The sequence below is a fragment of the Budorcas taxicolor genome, chromosome 5 (genome assembly GCF_023091745.1).
Source record: "Budorcas taxicolor isolate Tak-1 chromosome 5, Takin1.1, whole genome shotgun sequence".
Taxonomy (NCBI): Eukaryota; Metazoa; Chordata; class Mammalia; order Artiodactyla; family Bovidae; genus Budorcas; species Budorcas taxicolor.
In genome coordinates this window covers 17484924-17507059 of record NC_068914.1, presented here as the reverse complement: position 1 = coordinate 17507059, position 22136 = coordinate 17484924, and the positions used below count along the sequence as shown (strand labels likewise).

The 22136-nt window shown below is 40.4% G+C and overlaps 1 protein-coding gene across 1 annotated transcript in view; it reads right to left on the bottom strand.

The window, feature by feature from the left end:
- ASCC1 (activating signal cointegrator 1 complex subunit 1) overlaps positions 1–22136 on the bottom strand; it is a 116619-nt gene that overhangs the window by 40003 nt on the left and 54480 nt on the right. The window lies entirely within an intron of this gene.

The following is a 22136-nucleotide window of genomic DNA, read 5'->3' as shown; positions in this document are numbered from 1 at the left end:
ACAAGTTTGTCAATAAGAAAATTACCTCAAGTAAGAAAAACTTCTAAAAAATGTAAATGAGATATGAGCATTTAGATAAACTCTATTAAGAATAATTATGCTTTAGGAATGTCTGTCTGAAATAGTCTGTCCAAATTGGGGTAACTTGAATTGGGTTGTGCTAAACTAAGTGATGGAAGTTCACTGGCTAGCTAGCTCATTTCCAAATAGAGTAAAATTTTGAAACATTTATTACTGAACATTAGTTTCCTCTTACAAAGAAGCTAAAGAAATTTGGGACTGTTAATGACTAAAAATAAGCTGGCGCAAAAACTTGAATTTGGCTTTTCTCTCTGTTAAAAGGACACACTTTCTTCAGATGTTGAACTGCATTTGACAATAGATTTAAGTTCATTTGCTTCTTAAATGGTCTGTTCTGTATTTGCCTCTGAAATCCCATATTGTTACTTTGGCTGAGTGAATAGCTATTGTTTCACAGTGACCTATAGTCCCATCTGACTGAGTGCTCGAAACCTTTCTGGTATTTGTTGACAAAACTTCCTAAATCATTCTATGCAGCACTTTTGGCTTCTAGCTAACTTTGGGGTGCTTCAGAGGGCCCCTGAAGCATCCCAAAGAGATATTAAACTGTGTTTATTTGGTTGGTTAAATTACATTAAAAAAAGATTATCAAATGAGTAATAAATCTGCTCATATTATAATGTAGGGTAAAGTTACTAATACAGATATCCTAAAAATTATATGGAGTTTTTAACATTCTGATATGTCCTGGTATTTTAATGAAAAACCTGATGACTTCACAAAAGTTAGCAAAAGGACTAAATGAACCAGTGAACATGCTTATAACTTTTACGGTTTCTATCTGAAAAATTATGGGGTTGAATCTTATGTTTTCAGGGAGTAGCGGAAATCTTCCTCTCAAACTAATCATGACAATACTTTGGTAAAATTAAACGTTATAAACAAAACAATTATATTTTCTATCTGACTCCTCCAAAAATTAGAAGTTCTTAGGTTTGCAGTAAGTTTATCAAATGAGTTAGGAAGGTTTTCTAATGGATACAAAAATCTCAAGAAATTTTTGAGACCTTAAAAGGGAAAAATTCACCTAGATTTGTTATGCAAAATCTGTGATAAGCCTTTGGTGTGAGTTTCCCAGCCCTGTTTTATTTTAAAAGTTCAATCTGAGACTCTATAAATGTTTCAGCAAAATAAAAAGCCTATAATCAATTATGGTTATAAAAATCATCAGACCAAAATCAGTGAGAACAGACCTATTTTGCAAACAAACTAGCCTTAATTTGGTTATATTTAATAAAAATAAGGGTAACTTTAAGGAAAAAAAGATATTTCAAAATGTTAAATACCAGTTTGTTAATGGAGGTCTGCATCTAGTAAGACTCATCTCTTAGATAGTTCTTTACTGTTATGTAATGTTAATGTAAAATTTAATTGAATTCTTGAAGAACACCCTAAGTTTGTTTCTGAACCTTATCTCAGTAATCTATCTTTGGATGAAGATCAGATGCCTCATGACCTGCAACCAGGACTGGAAAAAGACATAATTTAAGAGACTGTCGTCTCCAACATGGATGGAAGGACTTTTTTTATCAGGAGAAACTACACTACACCAGGATGAGAAGACAACGACATCAAGGTAGACAGCTTCCCTGAGATGCTGGACCTGATTCGTATGATCATTTATGTTTTCTTGACTTCTTAGACCTTTGCATATAAGTCAAATGCTTTTCTATCATAGGCCTGATCCTACGCTAGTTTCAAAATCAATCCAATTGTTGGGTTTGTGGCCAATTACCTGTGTCTAGTTCTGGGTTACCTTGGTAAATTTCTCTATTACCAGACTCTAACTGGTTGGCCCTGAGAAAATTTACTTAAAAAATTAAATCAAACTAAAGATAATCAGTCTAGTGACACTAGAAAACTGGGCTATGTTCCTTATAGATGGTGCCTATATATAATTTCCCTGGAAGATAAAGATTCTACAGGGCAGACTAAGTCAGATAACCTGAAGATATACTGGGCTACATCTAATGGAAGTTCTTAACATAAGTCTTACTTGTGACTTTACTAATACTGCTGGCTATGTTATTTGTATTTCACCTGTTTTACAAAATTGCTGTTTCTTACACTGTATGTATGTGAGGCCTCTAATAGAATAATACATAGTCCCATATGAGATCAATGATGGTAACAGTGTAACTCTAGATATGGCAAGAAGCAACAAGAAGGAATATTCTCCTGGACCAAAAAGCTAGTAAGACAGGTGGTCCAGAGAATTTTAGATACTGTTTCATGGCCTAGTCCAGTAATAGCACATTGAGTGGCCTGTTTACCTGAGAATGGACACTCTCAGCACCATGGGATAAAATGGTCATGAAGTGCCCCCCTCATAATCATGGTCAAGTTTATGAGCAAAAAGGTGCTCTGCCAACTGAAGACTGACACTCGCCATCTGCATCTACGAAGATTAAATCATGGCCACTGCAACTGCTGACTTTCAACGCCCCTGAAAGGAGTTCAGGGTGAAAATCAGGAATGAGACACTCTGTGCTCTGGGAAAAACTGGCAGAACAGGCCTTCAGATAGTTAGATCTTTTCAGGAAAAGATTTTATGAGTCCCAATTCTTGCATCTTCTCATACCTAGAGAAACTGACGTCATTAACAGTGAAATCTGCTTTGGCTATTAAGGAAAAGTTTACAATTAAAAGTCAAAATAGAGTAGCTATGGTTCAGATAATCCTGGGAAATAACTAGGTGATGCTATGAGTGTACTTTCAGATTAGACCTTGTGTTGCTAAACCCTTGAGTTTTCTGAGTCGTGTCAGGCTTGGATGCCACCATTTTCAAAACAATGTCTGCTGGAAGCTACTAACCTGACTTTTTATAAAACTAGGCAACTGGCTACATGGCTACAAGTCTCCCTGCAGTGCCAGGTCCAGACTGGGTTTCAGACCTATTCTTCTAAAAAGAAATGAGATTAAGATTTTAATCATACAAGACTCAGATCTAAAATTTGGAACTCAGAAATACTTCCAATTCAGTGTCTATACTCCAAGCTGGGGCAGTCCTATGCCCCATTTTGACAGGAAGTTATCAGTCACAGTTGCCTAGTTCCCTAAAATTAAAACTGAGCAGGACTCTGGGGCTCTGGAGTGCAGATCTGTTCTGTGTTCTCTATTTCTTATCTGTAGGATATAGACTTTGTTCAGCCTCCTTGGCCTTCGCTGAATTCCAAAGCATGGATTCAAACAATTGCTAAGCAGGGAAGGGAGGGTCTACAAAAACAGAAACAATCAAAGGTTGGTACAGCCTCCAGACAGAGTCCTGGTTCCTACTCAAAGAAATATGCGTAACAATGTCTTTGAGCCCCCATTCAGGTGGAAGATGGTAACTTCAGACTGAACACAAGATTCCTGGAGCACAGCTCTGTTGCCTCACCACCAACCCATCAGAGGGGGTCACAAAGCCTGCAACCCTCACCCCAAATGTTGCCTTCTGTTTCCGGGGACCAGAGATGACCATCCTGTTAGGTCTCCTGTTTGGCCCTTGTCTATCTCATCTCTGAGAGGGGCCAACTAAATTGCTGTTACTACAAGGGTAGAAGCTGGTTTCAGATGTGGAAAACCCCAACTTAGATCAGGTAGAGAGAGACTTCTGCTCTATTAGGCAGGCCTACGCCCATGCACAGCAGGAAGAAGTTACAGAAAAAAGAGACCTCCGCCCCAATTCCCAAAAAGTATCTTGAGTATGAAGTCTCTCAGAGGGCCTATGTGCTGTGTTAGGGGAAGAACGTTGTTTTTATGTGAATCACTCAGGTAGTCAAGGAGTCCCTGGCCAAAATAAGAAAAGGGCTGAGTAAAAAAAAAAAAGAGAGAGAAATGTCTCAAAATTGGTTTGAATCCTGGTTCAACTCATTCCCCTGGTTCACAACTCTCACATCCTCCTTGGTGGGGCCCCTGATTATCTTGTTACTGCTACTCACCCTCAGGCCATGCTTACTAAACTAACTAGTGGCCTTCATTAAAAACTGCATCAACACGGTGCAGCTCATGGTACTCAGATCCCAATATGCGGCCCTACCAACGGTCCCCTTAGCAGGAGACAATATAGAGCTGACCTCAGACCCATGATTGGGTCTGTCCTGGATCCTAGAGAAGGGGGGAATGAAGAATCAAAGCTACTCCATTTTGTAAGGTTCCGGGAAAAGAGCCTTTGGAAATCCTCTGACCTCACCCCACCACCTGCGAACCAATCAGAACCCTTGGCCAGCCCGGGAAATTCGAGTCAAGCCTGGGAAAGGAGAACCAATCAGAACTCAACACCTAACCCTTCACCAGAAGGTGACCAATCAGACCCGGAGACTCCCGTTTTTTGAATTTTTCACGCGATAATACCCTAATACCCTATATAAGCAATGTAACCCAGAGCTCAGGACTCCTCCCTATAGCTGCTGTGTCGGTATCGGTGGAAGCCCCAGCTTGAGCTTGGTAATAAAAACTCTCTTGCTTTTGCATCGGATATCGGCTCCCTGGTGGTCATTGGGAGATTTCGCGACTTGGGTATAACACCAGAGCACCACTGTACTACACTTTCTGTAACTACTTGCTATGATTGGTTAACTCATGCATTTGACTGATTAAGAACTGAGAACTGAATGTTAAAAAATAAAATAAGTATGGTCTTGAAAGATCATTAAAGGTTTGCAGATGAAACCAGGGAAGGAAGGACACATTAAGCAGGAGAAATAGCGTGCAAAGATGCCAAGGCATGCAAGACCACAGCTTACCTTGAAAACTACTAATTACATAATATAACTGTAACAAGTGAGAGAAAAAGGACAGTGGAGATGAACTGAATGTAAGCAAGTGGTTGGAGAATGGGAAGCCACGGAAATTTTTTAAAAGGGAATGATGCTGTCAGATGTCCATTCATTAATCTTACACTGTGGAAGACTGGAAAATGCTTCAGAAGGGAAGGAACCAATGGTACCGAGGTCAGCTAGGTGGTATTAATAATAGAAATAATCACAAACATGATGTGTCAGGCACTATTCTAAGCACTCTGTATCTCTTAAATCATTTAATCTTCATGATAAATTATCTCTGTTTTACCAATGAGGAAACTGAGGCATAGAGAAGTTATAAAATTTGGCCAAAGTCACATAACTAATAAGTGATATATCCAAAATGAGAACCCATGCAGTCTGGCTTCAGAGGACCACACTATAAAGGAGAAAGGAAGGAACATCTAAACTATGGCAGGGACAGGGAGAACAGAGACAGGGTCATGTATTAATACTCAAAAGAGCTTGTGAGAGAGAAGCTGGGACCCGCAGACACGACAGTGTCACAGGAGAGGAAGCAGCAGAGAGCCACTCCCCAGAGCACACCTTAAATGAATGACTGGGTGTGTCGCTGACCAAGGTGGGAAGTGGTGGAGACAGGGTTGACAGTGTGTACACTTCTGCATGTGTGGCACTGCGTATCTAGTGGGACATGTCCAGGAGAGAGATGGAAATAACAAGCCTGAGGCTCAAGAGAAAAATCTGGGCCAAAGACAGACTTGGGAGTCATCAGTGCAAAAACAGTAGTTAAAAGTGTGGGAAAGATGCAACCACAGGGTGAGGAGGAGTCAGAGCAAGAAGATAGCTAAGAACAGAGACCTTATGGGACATTCCTATGTAAGGGGCCGAAAGGAACCCGCAAGGACAATCAATAAGGATGACTGGAAAATTACTAGAATTTTAGCGAAGTTGCAGGATACAAAAACAATACATAGAAATTACCTGCATTTCTATATATTAACAGTGAAAAACCAGAAAGAGAAATTAAGGAATCAATTCCATTCACGTTTGCAACAAAAAGAATTAAATATCTAGGAATAAACTTACCTAAGGAGACAAAAAGAACTATACACAGAAAATTATAAGACAATGATGAAAGAAATCAAAGATGACATAAACAGATAGAGAGATATTCCATGTTCATGGGTAGGAAGAATCAATACTGTGAAAATGACCCTACTACCAAATGCAATCTACAGATTCAGTGTGATCCCTAGAAAATTATCACTGGCATTTTTCAAAGAACTAGAACAAAAAATTTCACAATTCATATGGAAACACAAAAGACCCTGAATAGCCAAAGCGGTCTTGAGAAAGAAGAATGGAGCTGGAGGAATCAACCTTCCTGACTTCAGATTATACTACAAAGCTACAGTCATCAAGACAGTATGGTACTGGCACAAAGACAGAGATATAGACCAATGGAACAAGATAGAAAGCCCAGAAATGAACCCATGCACCCATGGGTACCTTATTTTTGACAAAGGAGACACGAATATACAATGGGGCAAAGACAGCCTCTTCAATAAATGGTGCTGGGAAAACGGGACAGCTACATATAAAAGAATGAAATTAGAACACTTCCTAACACCATACACAAACATAAACACAAAATGGATTAAAGACCTAAATGTAAGACCAGAAACTATAAAACTCAGAGGAAAACATAGACAGAACACTCGATGACATAAATCAAAGCAAGATCCTCTATGACCCACCTCCTAGAGGAATGGAAATAAAAACAAAAGTAAACAAGCAGGACCTGATTAAACTCAAAAGCTTTTGCACAGCAAAGGAAACTATAAGCAAGGTGAAAAGAGAACCCTCAGAATGGGAGAAAAAATAGCAAATGAAACAACTGACAAAGGATTAACTTCCAAAATATACAAGCAGCTCATACAACTCAATGCCAGAAAAACAAGCCAATCAAAAAATGGGAAAAAGACCTAAACAGACATTTCTTCAAGAAGACATACAGATGGCTAACAACCACATGAAAAGATGCTCAGCATCGCTCATTATTCAGTTCAGTTCAGTTCAGTCGCTCAGTCGAGTCTGACTCTTTGCGACCCCATGAATCGCAGGACGCCCGCCATTAGAGAAAGACAAATCAAAACTACAGTGAGATATCACCTCACACCAGTCTGAATGGCCATCATCAAAAAGTCTACAAACAATAAATGCTGGAGAGGGTCTGGAGAAAAGGGAACACTCTTGCACTGTTGGTGGGAATGTAAATTGATACAGTCACTATGGAAGATGCTATGGAGATTCCTTAAAAAACTAGGAATAAAGCCACCACATGACCCAGCAATCCCACTCCTAAGCATGTATCCTGAGGAAACCAAAACTGAAAAAGACACGTGTATCCCATTGTTCAGTGAAGCACTATTTACAACAGGTGGAACATGGAAGCAACCTAGATGTCCACTGACAGATGAATGGATAAAGAAGTTGTGGTACATAAACACAATGGAATATTACTCAGCCACAAAAAGGAACACATTTGAGTCAGTTCTAATGAGGTAGATGAACCCAGAGCCTATTATACAGAGTGAAGTGAGTCAGAAAGAGAACAATACATATCGTATTCTAATACATATATACCAAATCTAGAAAAATGGTACTGAAGAATTTATTTCCGGGGCAGCAATGGAAACAGACATGCAGAACAGACTGACGGACATGGGGAGAGGGGAGGAGAGGGTAAGATGTATGGAGAGAGTAACACAGAAACTTACATTACCATATGTAAAACAGATAGCCAACGGGAATTTGCTGTATGGCTCAGGAAACTCAAACAGGGGCTCTGTATCTCCCTAGAGGGGTGGGATGGGGTGGGGAGTGAGGTTCAAAAGAGAGGGGACATATGTGTACCTATGGCTGATTCATGTTGAGGTTTGACAGAAAACAACAAAATTCTGTAAAGCAATTATCCTTCAATTAAAAAAATAAATTTGAATTAAAACAATAAGGATGAGGAACAAGAAAAGGAAAACTTCAGAAAGGCTGAAAGAATTACAAAAGGTGGGGGCGGAGTGGGAAGGGAGGAATACTCTGTATAGTACAATGCTATAGAAAAGTAAGAAAGGAGCAAAAGATGCCTATTGATTTCCTAAAATCATAACATTATTTGCTAGAGCAGTTTCACTGGCATACTGGCAAGAAAAGCCTTACTGCAGAGGACCAAGGGAGAGGCCAGCAAGACAGGGAAAGGATATGGGCACATAAACTCAAGAAACTTGCAAGGAAGGGAAAAACTTTTTGCCTTGCTAACTAGATAAAGAATCAAGGGCGGGTTATTTGCGTTTGCTTTCAATGAGGAGAAAGAGTTGAAAATGCTTACTGACAACAAGAAAACTATCCAACAGAGAAGGAAGATGAAAGCTTAAGCAAGAGAGGGGACTGACAGAACAAGATCTCAAATGAGACAAGAAGGGCTGGTGTGTCATAGGTGATAGGAACACAGAGATGAGCGGAGAAAGTCCCTGCCCTAGAATGGCTTACATCCTGGTGGAAGGAGACAAACAATAAACAAACATGCACAAGACATCAAAAACAAGTAAGCCAAACAAGACCGGGAGCTGACTGTGGCTCAGATCATGAGCTCCTTATTGCCAAATTCAGACTTAAATTGAAGAAAGTAGGGAAAACCACTAGACCATTCAGGTATGACCTAAATAAAATCTCTTATGATTATACAGTGGAACTGAGAAATAGATTTAAGGGCCTAGAGCTGATAGATAGAGTGCCTGATGAACTATGGAATGAGGTTCGTGGCACTGTACAGGAGACAGGGATCAAGACCATCCCCTTGGAAAAGAAATGCAAAAAAGCAAAATGGCTGTCTGGGGAGGCCTTACAAAGAGCTGTGAAAAGAAGAGAAGTGAAAAGCAAAGGAGAAAAGGAAAGATATAAGCATCTGAATGCAGAGTTCCAAAGAATAGCAAGGAGAGATAAGAAAGCCTGCCTCAGCGATCAATGTAAAGAAATAGAGGAAAACAACACAATGGGAAAGACTAGACATCTCTTCAAGAAAATTAGAGATACCAAGGGAACATTTCATGCCAAGATTGGCTCAATAAAGGACAGAAATGATAGGGACCTAACAGAAGCAGAAGATATTGAGAAGAGGTGGCAAGAATACACAGAAGAACTGTACAAAAAAGATCTTCACAACCAAGATAATCACGATGGTGTGATCACTCACCTAGAGCCAGAGATCCTGGAATGTGAAGTCAAGTGGGCCTTAGAAAGCATCACTACAAACAAAGCTAGTAGAGGTGATAGAATTCCAGTTGAGCTATTTCAAATCCTGAAAGATGATGCTGTGAAAGTGCTGCACTCAATATGCCAGCAAATTTGGAAAACTCAGCAGTGGCCACAGGACTGGAAAAGGTCAGTTTTCATTCTAATTCCAAAGAAAGGCAATATAAAAGAATGCTCAAACTACCACACAATTGCACTCATCTCACATGCTAGTAAAGTAATGCTCAAAATTCTCCAAGCCAGGCTTCAGCAGTACGTGAACCGTGAACTTCCAGATGTTCAAGCTGGTTTTAAAAAAGGCAGAGGAACCAGAGATCAAATTGCCAACATCTGCTGGATCATCGAAAAAGCAAGAGGGTTCCAGAAAAATATCTATTTCTGCTTTATTGACTATGCCAAAGCCTTTGACTGTGTGGATCACAATAAACTGTGGAAAATTCTGAAAGAGATGGGATTACCAGACCACTTGACCTGCCTCTTGAGAAACCTATATGCAGGTCAGGAAGCAACAGTTAGAACTGGACATGGAACAACAGACTGGTTCCAAATAGGAAAAGGAGTACGTCAAAGCTGTATATTGTCCCCCTGCTTATTCAACTTATATGCAGAGTACATCATGAGAAATGCTGGGCTGGAAGAAACACAAGCTGGAATCAAGACTGCTGGGAGAAATATCAATAACCTCCGATATGCAGATGATACCACCCTTATGGCAGAAAGTGAAGAGGAACTAAAAAGCTTCTTGATGAAAGTGAAAGAGGAGAGTGAAAAAGTTGGCTTAAAGCTCAACATTCAGAAAACGAAGATCATGGCATCTGGTCCCATCACTTCATGGGAAATACATGGGGAAACAGTGGAAACTGTCAGACTTTATTTCTGGGGGCTCCAAAATCAGTGCAGATGGTGACTGCAGCCATGAAATTAAAAGACGCTTACTCCTTGGAAGAAAAGTTATGACCAACCTAGATAGTATATTCAAAAGCAGAGACACTACTTTGCCAACAAAGGTCCGTCTAGACAAGGCTATGGTTTTTCCAGTGGTCATGTATGGATGTGAGAGTTGGACTGTGAAGAAAGCTGAGCACTGAAGAATTGATGCTTTTGAACTGTGGTGTTGGAGAAGACTCTTGAGAGTCCCTTGGACTGCAAGGAGATCCAACCAGTCCATTCTGAAGGAGATCAGCCCTGGGATTTCTTTGGAAGGACTGATGCTAAAGATGAAGCTCCAGTACTTTGGCCACCTCATGCGTAGAGTTGACTCACTGGAAAAGACTCTGATGCTGGGAGGGATTGGGGGCAGGAAGAGAAGGGGATGACAGAGGATGAGATGGCTGGATGGCATCATCAACTCGATGGACATGAGTTTGAGTGAATTCTGGGATATGGTGATGGACAGGGAGGCCTGGCATGCTGCGATTCATGGGGTTGCAAAGAGTTGGGCACGACTGAGCAACTGAACTGAACTGAACAAGATATCAGGTGGTGCTAAGCACCATGAAGAAAACGAAATGGGAGAGACAGAGGAGAAAGGGTCTGATGCTGAGTGTACTATTTTAGACACGGTGATCAGGGATGGCTTCCCTGATAAAAGTGACACTTGAGCATAGACCTAAGGGAACAGCATTTCAAAGAAAGGGAACAGCAGATAGAGTCATCTGACGCAGCATGGCATGACAGAGGAACAGTAAGAAGTCAGTGTATGGAATGAAGCTGTGCGGAGAGGTGATGAGGCGGGAGGACCAGGTCACGGGGGCTTCCCTAAGGCTCTTTAGGCCTCTGTAAGGAGTTGTTTTTTAGTCCAGGTGAGGTAATGAGCTTTTGCAGAGTTTTCAGCATAAGAAGGACATAATCTGACTGACATTTAAAAGGAAACATCTCACGGCCCTATGGAGGACAGACAGTGGTGGGCAAGGAAGGAAGCAGGAAGGCAGCCCAGAGGCTGTCGCAACCCAGGTGGCGGGCGTGGCATCAGCGCTGGTGGTGAGGGGCTGGTGGCCTTTCTAACACATTGCAGTCAGGAGTCGAAGATAATGATTCTAAAAGAATTTTTGTCCTGAACAACTGAAAGAGTGTATATCAAAGAATAAACCATACTCCCAGATCATGAGAAATTCTGTGGAGAGAGAAGGGCAGCGATGAAACAGAGACAGGCAGAAGCAGGCTATGAAGGCTCCTGTGTGTCAGGCAGGGCAGCTGCAGTCTTGCCAGGCCTAAGAAAGCCAGGTGAGAAGCAAGATACACGAGGAGAAAACTAAAGGCATGGAAGCAAGTTAAAACAGATGCTGTGCTTCCTCGCATAGTTGTCTTAATCTTTTTCTGATTACAAAAATAATACGCTAGTTATAAAAAACAATGGAAAGTGCAGAAAAGGAGAAAAAGAAAAAAAACTTTACCATCCACAGATAAAACACTTATTTGGGGGTCAGATATTTTTAAGTCTTTTGCTACAGACATACATCAATTTTAAAAAGACAAAACAGTTTTCTGTAACCTGCTTATTCAATATACTATGAATATTTCCCCATGATATAAAATATTTTTCTCAAGTATTTAATCCAGTATTTTAACCAAAAGGGTTAACCAATAATACATTGATAAGGATGGAGAAAGAGGACTGATTCAAGAAAATGACTTTGTTCCTACATTCCTAAAGGGAAAATAAAATATATTCACAATGCACATAATTTGATTTTGCAGTTAATTGACTTAATTAACTGTGCATGTGGCTCTCCAAGCCAGGACCTACATTATCATGTGTAAAGTTTCTGATTAACTAACACCACCTCATAAACTGTAAAATATTTGAAAATATTGCAACAAGTCTAAACATAATCAAGCACTGCAAAATTCCCCTCAATTTCAAATCACAACAGAATGATGCCTCCCTGTTCCTTCTTGCCTATTAAAGAAGTGGACAGGGAGCTCAGACGGAGAGAAACAAGCGAGCATGTTAATACTAGAGGAGGGAAATTAAATTGATCAAATGAAAGAGTCCAGTTTCCAGCTTTGTCTTTCTGGAAAATTAAGACTCCTGACAAACTTACAGACCCAGAACCTTGAAGAGACTGAAGTCCTTTAAAATGTCCTACCGTAACCTGCTCATTTTAGACAAGAGGAAATGAAGCAGACAGGTCGAGGTGCTCAGTCATGACAGAGAGAAAGGGACTCCAAGGCTCCTGGCAGCCAGTGCTGCTCTGCTATCAATTAACTGTGCACTCCATGAAGCTGGTTCTTTATCTTATTCACTGCCTTATCCTGGCACCCAAGGATTAACTGGCACCCAAGTTAATGCCTAACTGACAAATCATCAGTGCTCAATGAATAGCTGTTGCAGGTATGTATGCATGAATTCACAGATGACAAATCTTTGGAGATCTCCTAAAAGAACTTAAGGGTGCTTAGAAACACACACTAAATTTCAGGCTGCTGTCACGGATACTACATTTGACAGTATGTCAGTATATTTCTAACAGTATAGTCTTTCAATTCCTACTTCACTGATCCTTTTCCTGGTTGATTATGAAAGAGTCACAAAGCTTCTCTATGCCTTTGCATCCTCATAAGCGAATTAAAAATAACATAGAGTTGCTGTGAGAAAAATAGCAAATTGTTTTTAAGCAGCTTTATCATTTTGACAGAACTGTGTGTTTGAAAACAGAAGCCAGTTATTAATGTCTTGAATCTGCGCTTACTTTAAAGGCTTATCAGCACTCAAACATTCCAGAGGCTTGGAGATGTACAGCAGAATGATCACTGACTCCCTAGAAAGTACAAATTCCAGACTTTTGTTTGCCACCCCCTCTCCAATTTAACTCAGTTCTATCCAATTAACATTTCCTGAGTGCTCACTGTATACAGGCATTATGCCAGTCACTAAAAGAATTAAAAACTAAGCAAACACAGTTCTTGTCATTAAGGAGCTTACAACCTATTAAAATAACTATAAAGAGGACGCTGGTAATGACACAAACAATACAAAGTGCTTTCGTAATTTAAAGGTGGAAAACAGTACTGTTAGGTTGAGACCAGAAAAGGCAACCAGGAGGATGGGGTGAGAAGAAGTTAACCAGACTCACTTCACCTTTGAAAAATCAGCTGAATAAGTAAATCACTTAAATAAACGAACATTCACTGAACATTGACTATAAGCCATGAATTATAAAAGCTAGTGGATACATAATGCTGAAATAAGACACTCCCTGCCCCCAAGAATCTTAAAGTCTACTTGAGCTTTAAGGAAGGATAGCAAGGACAGAAAGAGATGAGGAGCAACACAGAAATTTTAGTCATAAGAAATGACATTAAGAAAGATACAAAGGATCATCAACAAGCAGTGAAGCTAGCTAGGGCTTGGGGCAAGTGCAAGATAGTGGAAGATCAAGTTGAAATATTAAGTTGGTTTCACCCTGCAAGATCTTAACTACTAGACTGAAGAATATGAACTAATTCAAAGAACGATGTAAAAGGATGGGAGATTTTTAAGTAATAGTAAGTCCTACTGTATACAGGTTAAAGCTTGGAAAGGCTGATGTAGTAGTAGGATCTATACACAGTGACATAAAAGTAATGTCTAAGTAACGTTTCTGGAAAAGATGTACAGAATAATATGAATAATGTGGTCCAGTTTGTATAAAACAATATGCACAGACAGTGACTCTCAGCAGTATCTGCTCTGCTTACAATCTGTCACAGAGGAATACAGGGAAAGTCAGGGCAGGGGGAAAGGGAGCCATTTAATTTTCATTTTACCCATCTGGGAGGCTTTAGTTTTTTGAGAGAAAATATGAAAGGAAGATGGCAAACTGGAAGACAGTACAGTGATGCTGGGCTGCACAGTTGTAGAATTTAACTACACTTTTCTCATCTTCTCACCAAACTTCTCAAAAGAGTGGTCTGTCTCCAATTATTCTGAATCTCCCTTTTCTGCCCCATGAGCACAGGCTTTACAGTCAAACACATTTGGGTCAAACCATAATTCTGTCACTTACATGCACATACTGATTACTACTGACCTCAGTATGATGAAGTATACCAGGTATATCTGAGCAACTGTAACACTTGCCTGCTTTACCAACATTTTAATTAAAAAAAAAACAAACTGATAACCTAAAAGAAAAAAAATTACTATCATAAAACAGCCACTGATAAGATGTTTATATATTCAGACTAATTGAGCTGTTTCAAATCCAGAAAGATGATGCTGTGAAAGTGCTGCACTCAATATGCCAGCAAATTTGGAAAACTCAGCAGTGGCCACAGGACTGGAAAAGGTCAGTTTTCATTCCAATTCCAAAGAAAGGCAATATAAAAGAATGCTCAAACTACCACACAATTGCACTCATCTCACATGCTAGTAAAGTAAAGCTCAAAATTCTCCAAGCCAGACTTCAGCAATACGTGAACCGTGAACTCCCTGATTTCAAGCTGGTTTTAGAAAAGGCAGAGGAACCAGAGATCAAATTGCCAACATCTGCTGGATCATGGAAAAAGCAAGAGTTCCAGAAAAACATCTATTTCTGCTTTATTGACTATGCCAAAGCCTTTGACTGTGTGGATCACAATAAACTGTGGAAAATTCTGAAAGAGATGGGATTACCAGACCACTTGACCTGCCTCTTGAGAAATCTGTATGCAGGTCAGGAAGCAACAGTTAGAACTGGACATGGAACAACAGACTGGTTCCAAATAGGAAAAGGAGTACGTCAAGGCTGTATATTGTCACCCTGCTTATTTAACTTCTATGCAGAGTACATCATGAGAAACGTTGGACTGGAAGAAACACAAGCTGGAATCAAGATTGACGGGAGAAATATCAATAGCCTCAGATATGCAGATGACACCACCCTTATGGCAGAAAGTGAAGAGGAACTAAAGAGCCTCTTGATGAAAGTGAAAGAGGAGAGTGAAAAAGTTGGCTTAAAGCTCAACATTCAGAAAACGAAGATCATGGCATCTGGTCCCATCACTTCATGGGAAATACATGGGGAAACAGTGGAAACAGTGTCAGACTTTATTTTTTGGGCTCCAAAATCACTGCAGATGCTGATTGCAGCCATGAAATTAAAAGATGCTTACTCCTTGGAAGAAAAGTTATGACCAACCTAGACAGTATATTCAAAAGCAGAGACATTACTTTGCCGACTAAGGTCTGCCTAGTCAAGGCTATGGTTTTTCCTGTGGTCATGCATGGATGTGAGAGTTGGACTGTGAAGAAGGCTGAGCGCCAAAGAATTGATGCGTTTGAACTGTAGTGTTGGAGAAGACTCTTGAGGGTCCCTTGGACTGCAAGGAGATCCAACCAGTCCATTCTGAAGGAGATCAACCCTGGGATTTCTTTGGAAGGAATGATGCTAAAGCTGAAGCTCCAGTACTTTGGCCACCTCATGCGAAGAGTTGACTCATTGGAAAAGACTCTGATGCTGGGAGAGATTGGGGGCAGGAGGAGAAGGGGACGACCCAGGATGAGATGGCTGGATGGCATCACGGACTCGATGGACGTGAGTCTGAGTGAACTCCGGGAGATGGTGATGGACAGGGAGGCCTGGCGTGCTGCGATTCATGGGGTTGCAAAGAGTTGGACACGACTGAGCGACTGAACTGAATGTATTTCTCTCTTGCTCGCTCTTTCCACTTTTGAGGGGGGAAAAGTAAACGTATATTTACAAATTGTACAACAAACCCTCTGCCCTCCAAAATTTTAGAGTCTACTTGAGGAAAAAGAAGGACAGCAATAAGGAAAGACAGCACTTAGACACAAGAAGTTTTTATTTCACTTCTGTTTTTTAAGATGTTTTTTAAAATGAGCAAATAATTCCAGGTTGACAGCCATTTTCTCTAGAAAACAGCCCGCTGTCTTCTGGCTTCCATTGTTAATACTGAGAGGTCCGCAGTCCTGGTAATAGTCAATCCTCCATAGATGACATCTTTTAAACTCTTCTGCCTTCAGTGTTCTTCATTTCCATTGTGATTTATCTTGATATGGATTTCTTTGTATTTACTGTGTGCATTTATTCTTTTTTTCTCTTATCTTTGCTACTGCCTCAATCCAAGCCCCTCTCATCTCTTCATATGGACATCTCATGTGACCCTACCACTCCCTCATTATGCTTCATCCACACTGGAATTTGCTGGGTTTTTCCTGTCACAGGGCTGATGCTCCACATTTTCTTTTTGCCTGCAAACTCTCACTCTTTTAGACCTCAATTCAGTATCAATTCCTCAAAGAGGCTTTCCGTAATCCTGCCCTCCCGCAGTCTAAATTGTCATATTTTCTGTCTTTAAAAGAGCACCATTTTCCCCCTGCTTCACTTTTGTCACACTTTGCAATGACATATTTATGTATTATTTATTAACATCTGTTTTCTCCATTAGTCTGCAAACTACAAAGCAGGCAATGACTTTATCTGGCTTTACTCATCATTCTATACTCACAGCTTAGCACAGTGCCTGGCACAGAGCAGGCATTTAATAAAGTTTTATTGCATAAACAAACGACCACAGATCAATGTTGCTTTCACATGGTGTATAACACTACCTCTAGATCTGTACTTGGTATTTGTTCCCTTTTCCTAACATGCTACTCCCTCAGCTGGCAAATTCCTCATTCAGTAAAGAAACCTCCTTTCTGAAGCCTTCCTTTACAAAATTTGCATGCACATAGGCATAGTTCTGCTGCTCATCCATGCACCTCCAGAATCTCAGTAACAGTCTTCACCCTAGTGTATCCTGAAGTGGAATGATGTCGCTCAGTCGTATCTGACTCTTTGCAACCCCATGGACTGTAGCCCACCAGGCTCCTCTGTCCATGGGATTCTCCAGGCAAGAATACTAGAGTGGGTTGCCATTTCCTTCGCCAGGAGATCTTCCCAACCCAGGGATTGAACCCGGGTCTCCTGCATTGTAGGCAGACTAGTTACTGATATCTGCCTCATCCATGAGAAAGAATCCCTAGGGTCTACTGCACTTCACATCCTGGGCACTTGAAAAATGCCTGAGGGAAAAGGGGACTGGAAATGCCCTGCAAGATGGAATAACTGATGGGGTCAGGTCTTTGCGGAGATAAGAAGGAATGGGGTCCCAGGGCAAATAAAGGGTTAGCCTCATGAGAGATAATGCATGCTGTTCTTCAGAATGAGTGTGAAACTGAATGGAGTGGGTATGATGAAAACAGGAAGACTGTAAGGGAAAAAGGAAGGAAGTTGCTTTGGCTTCATATGCTCAGTTTAACGTGAGAAAGGTATTCTTCTAGAGGGGCAAGGGTGGAGGCCTAAGAGAATAAGAGACAGGACAGAACAGCCCCTGTGTTCACTGCTTAGTCTTAGCAACACTTGACTACTGAGCAGTGAGTAAAACGGTTGAATGCAAATGCCCTACACAGTCAAGGATTTACAAAATGTACGGATCTAACAATAAGTGTAGCTATACTGTCCCAGCTCTCTTTTCAGAGGAAAAATCTGATCTAAGTGGTTCCATTCTTTTGAAGGTCAGGTACTTCAGAGTCTAGCATTTTAAGGGAATCTTTGATTTAAAAATATATGAAACCACACAGAGAAAGCTGAGTATGTTTTTTTAATTACAACAAGGCCTCTCCTCCATGACTGCATTGAACAGTGTCTCTTCACATTAAAATAACACAAACGATTGGATGTACCTTAAAAACAGAGCTATGTCTTACTCATTTCTCTATCAATTTACAGTCTTGCAAAATACCTTGCACAAAGGAGACCTTCAAATAGTTTTAATGTTGAGTTAAATAAGAGATATATAAAGTCTCTTAGACACTGCAATTTGGGGAATGGTAGGATTATTCCAATTATTTTGGGAAGGCGCAGGTATTTCCAGGAATTGGGTCACCATCCACATGTTGACCTTTTATGGCTGGCCTTCAAACTGGTGGCTCAGAAGGTAAAGAATCTGCCTGCAATGGAGGAGACCCAGGTTAGATCCCTGGGTTGGGAAGACCCCCGAAGAAGGGAATGGCTACCCACTACACTATTCTTGCCTAGAGAATTCCATGGACAGAGGAGCCTGGCTGGCTATAGTCCATGGGGTTGCAAAGAGTCAGACACAACTGAACAACCAACACACACTCTGGAACTGTCATGGAGCTGGTGGGTGTCTCACTTAGCTAATGCTAATATATTACAATGAGGTTACAATAAGGCTCAAGGTCCACTGGAAGTCAAATCTTCTGCCATCTTCTACATAGTTGGTTATAACCAGCTTTTGCCATGCCCTATGGCTACATCCTTTTATACGGTTCATGAGGTTCTCACAGCAAGTATACTGGGTGGTTTGCCATTCCCTCCTCCAGTGGATCACATTTTGTCAGAACTCTCTGCTATTATCCATCCATCTTGGGTGGCCCTACACGACATGGCTCATAGCTTCATCGAGTTACACAAGCCCCTTCACTACAACAATGCAATGATGCAAGGTGGATGAGTTACAAGCTGGAATCAAGATAGGCAGGAGAAACATCAACAACCTCAGATATGTGGATGATACCACTCTAATGGCAGAGTGAAGAGAAACTAAAGAGACTCTTGATGAGGGCGAAGGAGGAAAGAGCTGGCTTAAACTAAATATTTAAAAAAAAAACAACTAAGATCATGTCATCCAGCCCCATTACTTCATGGCAATTAGAGGAGGAAAACGTGGAAGTAGTGACAGATTTCCTTTTCTTGGGCTCTAAAATTACTGCAGATGGTGACTGAAGCCTTGAAACCTGAAGATGTTTGTGGCTTGGCAGGAAAGTTATGACAAAGCTAGACAGTGTGTTGAAAAGCAGAGAGATTATTCTGCAGGCAAAGATCTGCATAGTGATGGCTGTGGTATTACCAATGGTCACGTACAGTTGTGAGAGTTGGACCATAAAAAGGCAGAACACAGAAGAACTGATGCCTTCTAACTATGGTGCTCAAGAAGACTCCTGGGAGTCTCTTGGACAGCAAAAAGATCAAACCAGTCAATCTTAAGGGAAATCAACTCTGAATACTCATTGGAAGGACTGATGCTGAAGCTGAAACCAGTATTTTGGTCATCTGATGCAAACAGCCGACTCATTGGAAAAGTCCCTGATGATGGAAAAGATTGAAGGCAGGAGAAGAGGGTATCAAAGGATGAAATGATTAAATGGCATCACCGATGCAATGGACATGAACTTGGATAAACCTTGTGAGATGGTGAGGGACAGAGGGCCCTGGCATGCTGCAGGCCATGGGGTCGCAAAGAGCTGGACATGACTGGGCAACAAAGCCTATGTCATTCTTTTAAAGGTTGTGCCCTACCCCCTTCCCTCCCACTTTGGTTGGATTTGTGGGAACATAAAGGGTACATTCACCTCCTAAGACCTTTCCTTTCCATTAATGTAAGGACAAATTATGTCTGAGCACTGTCTTCAAAAGACATCTGGTTTCTATAGCTCTTATTTTCCTTCGCATTTCAAAAAGCAATTCTTTTCTATACTTGAAAGTTGACATCACTTTGCCAACAAAGGTCCATATAGTCAAAGCTATAGTTTTTCCAGTAGTCATGTACGGATGTGAGAATTGGACTATAAAGAAGGCTGAGTGCCAAAGAACTGATGCTTTTGAACTGTGGTGTTGAAGAAGACTCTTCAGAGTCCCACGGACAGCAAGGAGAGCAAGGCAGTCAACTGTGAATATTCACTGGAAGGACTGATGCTGCACCTGAAGCTCCAATACTTTGGCTACCTGATGCCAAGAGCTGACTCACTAGAAAAGACCCTGATCCTAGGAAAGATTGAGGGCAGGAAAAGAGGAGGATGACAAAGGATGAGATGGTTGGATGGCATTCCTGACTCAATGTACATGAGTTTGAGCAAACTCCGGGAGAGAGTGAAGGACAGGGAACCCTGGCGTGCTGCAGTCCATGGGGTCACAAAGAGTCAGACATGACTTAGCGACTGAACAACAACAAAATACTTGAAAGACCTTCTACAGAACTAAGGATCTAACCATTAAACATACTCAACGGAAACACTCAAAATAATGATTTCACTACCCTTACTTAATGAACACCCTCCCTTCCCTGGGAGCCACCTCAAATAGGGTAAACCAGAACTGTGCAGTCTATGATATATGTATGGTAAAACAGACTTGAAGCCCTAGATTAGGAAAAATTCTCTATTTTATTTAATGAAACACTGTATCCATGTAAATTTTCCATATAGCTTCATGTTACCTGCCTAACTATACACTATCACAGATTTTAGTCTCACAACAGTAAGGTATTGACAAAAATTAAGACTTGAAACAGAGAATAAGGAAATGACAGAGGTTGGGCTGAGTCACTGTGATGTTCTATAAAATTACAAGGTTTATCAAGGAAATAAGAAACATGACTTTAAAACATTTTTAAAAGTGAGTCAGCCCCAAAGAACTGAAAACAGCTCTATTCACAATAGCCAAAAGTTGGAAACAGACCCAAATGCCCATCAACTGATGAATAAACAAAATGTGGTATCCTTTCATACAATGGAATATTATTTACCCATAAAAAGGAATAAGTACTGATACATGCAATAATATGGATGAATATTGAAAACATACACTGAAAGAAGCCAGACACAAAAGGCCACATACTGTATGGTTCATTTGGAAATATACAGAATAGGCAAGTCCATAGAGTCACTAGACTAGTGGCTGCCAGAGGCTGGGGCTGGGAAGAGGGAAGTATGGGGGAAGGGAGAAACAGATAGTGACTGCTTAATGGGTCTAGGATTTCTTTCTGGGGTGATAAAAATGTTCTAGAACTAGACAGTGGTGATGGTTGCACAATGCTATTAATGTACTTGATGCCACTCAATTATACCCTTTAAAACAGTTAAAATGATTAATTTTATTATATGAAATCTACCACTTTCCAAAGAAATGTAGGTCACAATTTTCTATTTTATTTTAGGAATAAGAATTGGAACACAGTTTATTCTGCTCAGCCGAGCATACACACACTAAAAACCGCAGGAATTCAGAGCAAGGTTTTGCTATCTATGTGTTCCTTAGCCAAGTTATTTAAGCTCTCTGAACCACCCTGATCTATAAAATGGGTATAATAAAAGTATTTATTTTATATAAATGTTATGAAGATAGAATACAGATAAAACAATCTAAGCACAAAGTCAGGCCCATTAAAATTAAATTGATCAATTTTATTGAATCTCAGACCTTGAGTAGGTGTCTTTTCAGTATTCTGTGTGATGAAATTAGCAGGATATGTAAATCACTTGGACTGTATATGAGACTATATGGCTGCCTGTAGGAAAGGCATCTGCAAGCTTGTTAGATTTATAGCTCAACTAGCCTCTTTGTCCACAGAACACCATTTTTGCTTCAAAGAACAACTGACAGACAAATTATGGTTATTCAGACTTAGCTTTTAGGCAGACATTTTCTCAAAAAAGAACTTCATGGAAAACAATTACCCAAATTTTTTTTTCCCAATAACAAAATTCAAGCTTTCAAGTGAAAACAAGAATTTTGGAAAACATGTATCTGCTATCATGAGCTTGACAGCTTCCCATACTTAAAGATTTTAATGAAATTAGTAGTGATATCAGTGTACTTTTTTCTCCAGTTTTCCTGTGATATAATTGACATTCATCACACATACAAAACTGATTCTGTACCCTTTTTTTCTTCCATTAACTCAAAATTCACTTTCATTGGAATTGAAAGAGGAGACAACTGAGATTATTAATTCAAACTGAGATAAGCGAAACTTTATAAGAGACCCTCCAGGAAAGCAATTTGGAGGCCTGCCTAGAGATATAGATTTTCTCTAGAGGATTTTTAGTTCAATGTGGGCTCTGTTTTATCCTTTCCCAGTGAAAAGGCCACACAAAAACAAACTTCCGATTCAAGATGGGCTCCTTTGCTCACCAAAGGCCTTGCATAGGCTAAAAAGTAGCACTAACACTGAAAATGGCCTCAGAAATAGCATGGGCTGCAGACTGAGAATCTCTAATAGGGATTAAGGTGC